This window comes from Rhincodon typus, chromosome 19 (assembly GCF_021869965.1).
Source record: "Rhincodon typus isolate 14 chromosome 19, sRhiTyp1.1, whole genome shotgun sequence".
Lineage (NCBI taxonomy): Eukaryota > Metazoa > Chordata > Chondrichthyes > Orectolobiformes > Rhincodontidae > Rhincodon > Rhincodon typus.
In genome coordinates, this window is record NC_063350.1 from 26,692,881 (window position 1) to 26,698,880 (window position 6,000).

The 6,000-nt window shown below is 40.0% G+C and overlaps 1 protein-coding gene across 3 annotated transcripts in view; it reads left to right on the plus strand.

Moving 5' to 3' along the window:
* LOC109937175 (histone-lysine N-methyltransferase PRDM9) overlaps positions 1-6,000 on the plus strand; it is a 76,233-nt gene that overhangs the window by 25,539 nt on the left and 44,694 nt on the right. The gene's annotated exons all lie outside the window — the stretch shown is intronic.

Below are 6,000 nucleotides of genomic sequence, written 5' to 3' on the forward strand. Positions count from 1 at the left end.
CTTTTATGTTTTAATCAAGTCACCTCTTCCTTTTCTAAACTCCAATGGGTAGAAGTGTAATCTGTCTGATCTTTGCTGGTAAGAAATCCACCCACTGTAGGTATTAGTCAGGCAAATCTTCTCTGAATATGTTATTCCTTAAATAAGGTGACCAGTATTGTACACAGTGCTCTCGATGTGGTACGATCAATACCCTGTATAAGTGATGCATGATCTCCCTCCTTTGGTGTTCAATTATCCGCATAAATTTTGGTATTGCAGTGAGTTATTGTTCTACCAAGTTCACTTTGAAGTGAAGAGAGTGAGAGAGAGTCTTTCTGTGAGAGTTTGAGAGAGAGAGAGAGCCTGTGTGCATGCATGTGTGACTTCGAGGGGAAAAGATGAGCAGACTGTAATTCTTTTCAAAATTATAATTGGAGAAATGCCCTTTTCCTGTTTCCTCTCTGAGGACATCACTCTGTATTTGGGTAGAAGGCTGTAGATACTGAAATGGGTGGCTTTACTGAGGTCATTAATTTTATCATTGAGTGCTCCTGGATGTACTTTTCCTTGAAAATACTCCAAAACCTTTGATAAACCACTGACCCAGGCTACTTTTGGGCCCCTGATTTTTTTCCATTGTTTACGTAGATTAAAATTCCCACAATGATCACATACCTTTCTGATAAGCTCCCATTATTTCTTCTTTTGTAACCCATCCTACGGCGTGCCAGTCCCATAATTGATGACTTGTCTTTAGCATTTCTCTGCTCTACCTCAACCACTTCATACATCATAAGAGTCCTGAATTTAGGCCATCTCTCTCTCTATTGTGCTTATACCATCAGTAATTAACAGATCCATCCTTTCACATTTTGCGACCTTCACGTAATTAATGCTTAAATGTCTCCAAACCTGTCAATACTGCAGTGCCAATTATGTTATCTGTGTACCGGCTATCAGCTGTTAGTTATTTTAATTTGTGCTCTCAGTTCATTTGTTTTGTTCTGAATGCTATGTGCATTCAGTTACAGGGCCTTAGTTTTGTTTAGAGCCAGAGGGTGGTGAATATGTGGAACTCATTACCACTGAAGGCTGTGGAGGCCAAGTCATTGAGTGTTTTTAAGAAAGAGGCAAATAAGTTCTTGATTAGTAAGAGGATCAAGAGTTATGGGGAGAAGGCAGAATGGGGTTGAGAAACAATCCAGCCATGATTGAATAGTGGAGCCGACTTGATGGGCTGATAGGCGTGAAATTGAGCCAATATCTTATGGTCGAAGTTTGGTAGAAAGCATGGAACAGGTTTCTGTATTAAACAAGAATTGTTATTTCTGTGTGACTAGACTTTATTTACAAGCTATCAGATATGTTATTGGCATATACCATTTCTAACTAAAACTCTAATCCCTTATAAACTCCCGCTTTACTTAGACATACGCATGCAAACACACACGTGCACGAGCACGCACATATACAAGTAGGGAAGATAGATTATTTGTGGAGGGGGAAAAGGTTGGAAAATGGTCTTTGCTTCCTGATTTCTTTGTTGAGATGAACCTACATTGGCTAGCCAGGTCCTTTGTGTTCAGTTTTAGAATCATAGAAATGTACAGCACATAAACAGACCCTTTGGTCCAACTGATCAATGCCTAGTCCGATATGCTAGTATTTGGCCCATATCCTCCTCAAACTTTTCCTATTCCAGATGCCTTTTAAATGTTGTAATTGTACTAGCCTCCACTACCACCTCTGGCAGCTTATGCTAGATAATGCAGAACCCAGTAATGAAAAAGTTGCCCGTCAGGTCCCTTTTTAAATCTTTTCCCTCTACCTTAAACCTATGCCCTCTAGTTTTGGATTCCCTTACCGTGGGAAAAAGACCTTGACTATTTGCCCTATCCATGCCCCTCATGATGTTTTCAACCTCTATAAGGTCACCGTCAGCCTCCAACACTCCAGGGAAAATGGCCCCAGCCAATTCAGCCTGTCCCTATTGGTCAAACCCTTCAATCCAGCAATATCCTTGTATATCTTGTCTGAATCCTTTTCAAGTTTGACAACATCCTTCCTATAGCAGAGAGACCAGAATTGAACGCAGTATTCGAAAAGTAGCCTAATGAACGCCCTATACATGTGCAACATGATGTCCCAACTCCTATACTGGAGTTTCTGAAGAAGGGTCTAGGCCTGAAACGTCAGCTTTCCTGCTCCTCTGATGCTGCTTGGCCTGCTGTGTTCATCCAGCTCTACACCTTGTTATCTCTTATACGCAACACACAGACTAATAAAGGCAAGTGTACCAAATGCTGCTTTTACTACCCTGCCTACTTGTGATTCCACTTTCAAGGAACAGTGAACCTGTGCCCCAAGGTCTGTTTGTTCAGCAGCACTCCCCAGAACCTTAACATTAAGTATATAAGCCCTGCCCCGATTTGCCTTTTCCAAAATACAACATCTCACATTTATCTAAATTGAACTCCAACGGGCTGGGGAGGGACAGATGGCCCATCTGATGAAGGTCTTTATCTAGAAGTTTTCACTGATTTGTAAGAACTACAGAGCGACTTATTCACCTGGAAAATGTCTCTGATATATCAATTCACTTGATACAGGAAAGGTAACGTGTTTTCTTCAAGTTGAAGCATTTTTAAACTGCAGAGAACTGGCAGATTCTAGTGGAAGAACAACTGTGCACCCTTCTTCATCTTTCTCTCTGTGTATCCCCATACTTTATTTCCAGTTCTGTCTTGTTCAGTTCGTTGAGAACCAATTAGCTCCATTTGTGAACAACTTCTCAGCTTCTGATTTGAATACACACTGCAGCATCCGATAGATGCAAAAATAGAGTACACAGTAAGTATGAAATTCTGGAATTCTCAAACCCCTGTTTGTAAAAACAGTTCTTTCTCTTTGCAGTTCACCGTTTTCAAAGATGCATAAATAAATAGACATGATTCTTATATGGTTGTGACTCTGACCTGAAGATACTATTGTTTGGCAAAATACATCATTTTTGTATGCAAATCCTTTCTTATCCATACAGATGTGGCAAATTTTAAGTAAGTACCAGTATAGATGTTGTTGCCATTTTTTATAGCACAAGCCATATACTTAAATATATGGTAAATGGGGAAATAAAGCTGGATAGCTTAATTTGGATGATCAGATTCTGAAATCAGTGTGTCTGAAATTAGAGTTTAGTGCCACATCTGTTTAAAGGTAAGCAGAGTTGAAGCGTGGATTGGAACTTGTAAGGAAAACAATTACCTGCTGGAGTTGAAATAGGAAAATGCAGGCTAGCATTTGTGGTGAATTTTTCTGAAATCTAGTCTAAATAAGAAAAATCTCCTCATTGCAGCAAAGATATGTTAGAAGTGATCACAATTTGTTTGTAAGTTATTCTCACAGTAATGTTGGCTGCAAACTCAGTGCCTAATTGCACTTAGGAAAATTGAAGGAACAAGTGATTAAAGCCAGTTCAGTCTGTTTGATGATTGATGGATGCGTGTTGAACTGTACACCAAGACAATACTTTTAATTGTTACAAGTGTGATATGTGGACCTTTTTGCATCCATAAGAACCAATGAACATGACCTTAATTGAACTGTCACATTGACCTGATCTTTGACATCAACAATAATTCATATTTATATTGCCCCTTCAGTTTCGTAAGATGCTAGAAGGGTGTTCTGAAGGGTGTCATCAAACAAAGTTTGACACCTAATCTCATTCCTAATGTTTGCCTGGTGGATATTGGAAAGGCTTTTGGAAGTTGGGTGAGAGTTACTGCAGGCAACAAAGCCAGTTAGTGTTCTTAATGTGTTAAATCTGTTTGATTTGCTCAGAAGTTGCGAGCAGTCTCACATCTGTCCCACAATGGAAAGAACCTGAATTTTTGAAATCGCTGAAGACAGTTGGGCCCAGGAGATTATCCTGGTGAACTCCTTCAGTGACATCCTGCGACTGAGCTGATTGGCTTCCAGCAATCACAACCATCTTTCTTTGTGCAATGAATGACTCCAACCAATGAAGAGCCTTCCCCTGATTGCCATTGACTTCAATTTTCCTATGTCTCTTTGATACCACTCTCTCAAATGTTCCCTTGTGTCATGGGCAGTTGCTCCTCTCTCCTCAAATTTAACTCCATTGTTTGGACTAAATCCATAATGAAGTCTGGAGCCAAATGGCCATAGTTGTATTCCTATAATCAATGTAAAATTGTTCGTGTTCCCGGTTATGCTTATAAAACAAAATACAAAATGTATCCAGCCAGTGGGTCAGCCTAAAACAACAAGTATGCAATGTTGTCTTGTAATCAGAAATGGCAGCACAAATTGTCAAATGTAATATTTGTTCACGTCTCCCAAGTGCGGAATTATTTCAAAATATTTAGTATTTTGGAATGCTTTGTTTATTTGCATTTCTTGTTTCATTCTGTTCTGTGGCTCATTGACTGTTGTTAGATATGACTTTGATTGATATGTAGGGATCGGTTCTCTGCAAAGCATGAGTAAGTTCCTAGTCTTCCACTTCTTTTGAATTACCCAGGAGCTTGGGTAACCTATAAGTAAGTCCCCATCATTTGCTGTATGGAAATGGCTGGACTAATCAGAATTGACTTGCCAATCAATCACAGTGATTCCTCCTGCAATATGGATTGTTGTGATTGTTTGAAATTGGTGTTCTTCCGTTCGTCCTGATAAGTGAAAAATGAAAAGCTTCAGCAACATCTCTCCTCCCAGCACTACTCAAGTTCTCTACTACCAAACTGTTCATTCTCTTTGTTTTGTTCAATGCATAGCTGCTTTCTCAAATGTTAATATTTTACATGTAAGCTTTGATTTGTTTTTCTTGCTTTAATTATTTATACTGAGAATAACTTCACAATGGCCTTAGATAATTAGTTTATACTCAGGTGGACACTTGAATTAGATGTGCACAAGCTGTAAAATGTCCGCCACAATAAAAACAAAACGCTACAAATATTCAGGTGTAGAAGCAGCTATGGAGAGCAATACAGTTCAAATTTTGATGACCGAAAGGTAGGTGGCGGGATAGGAAGCGTTGAGTAAGCAGAGGGCTGCACAATTGCTTGGACAGGCTAGAAGAGTGGGCAAAGAAGTGGCAGATGGAATATAATGTGTGCGGGTGTTAGATTATGCATTTTGGTAGGAAGAATAGAGGGGTAGACAATTTTCTAAAGGGGGAAAGGCTTTGAAAGTCAGAAGCACTAAGGGACTTAAAATTCCTAGTTCAGGAGTCTCCTAATTTTAACATGCAGGTTTAGTTGGCACTTAGGAAGACAAATACAATGTTAACATTCATATAAAGAGGGCTAGAATAGAAGAGCAGGGATGTACTGCTGTGGCTGTATAATGCTGTGGTCAGATTGTATTCGGAATTTTGTGAGCAGTTTTGGGCCTTGGTTTCTAAGAAAGGATGAGTTGGCCTAGGAAAGGCACCCAGAGGAAGTTCACAAGAATAATCCTGGGAATGAAGGGCTTATCATATGAAAAGCGGTTGAGGACTCTAGTTCTGTACTCAATGGAGTTTAGGAGGCTGAGGGGGAAAATCTGCTTGAAACTTGCAGAATGCTGCCAACCCTGGATAGAGTGGACTTGGAGGAGATGTTTCCTCAAGTAGGAGAGACTAGGACCTGAGGGCATAACTTTGGAATGAAGAGGCAATCCTTTTGAACTGAGCTGAGGAGGAATTTCTTCAGCCAGAGGGTGGTGAATCTATGGAATTCATTGCTGCAGAAGGCTGTGGGCGCCAAGTCATTGAATGTACTTAAGACAGAGCTAGATAGATTCTTGATTAGTAAGCTGATCAAGGTCAATGGGGAATCGGTTTGAGAAACATTAGCCATGATTGAACAGTGTAGCAGACTCAATGAGCCAAATGACCTAATTCTGCTGCTGTAACCTATGGTCTTATGGAATATAACTTCTCAGAACTTGAAGATCAGGATCTGGCGAAGCTGGGACTTGGACAAACTGAACAAGTTGTATCCAAGCAGG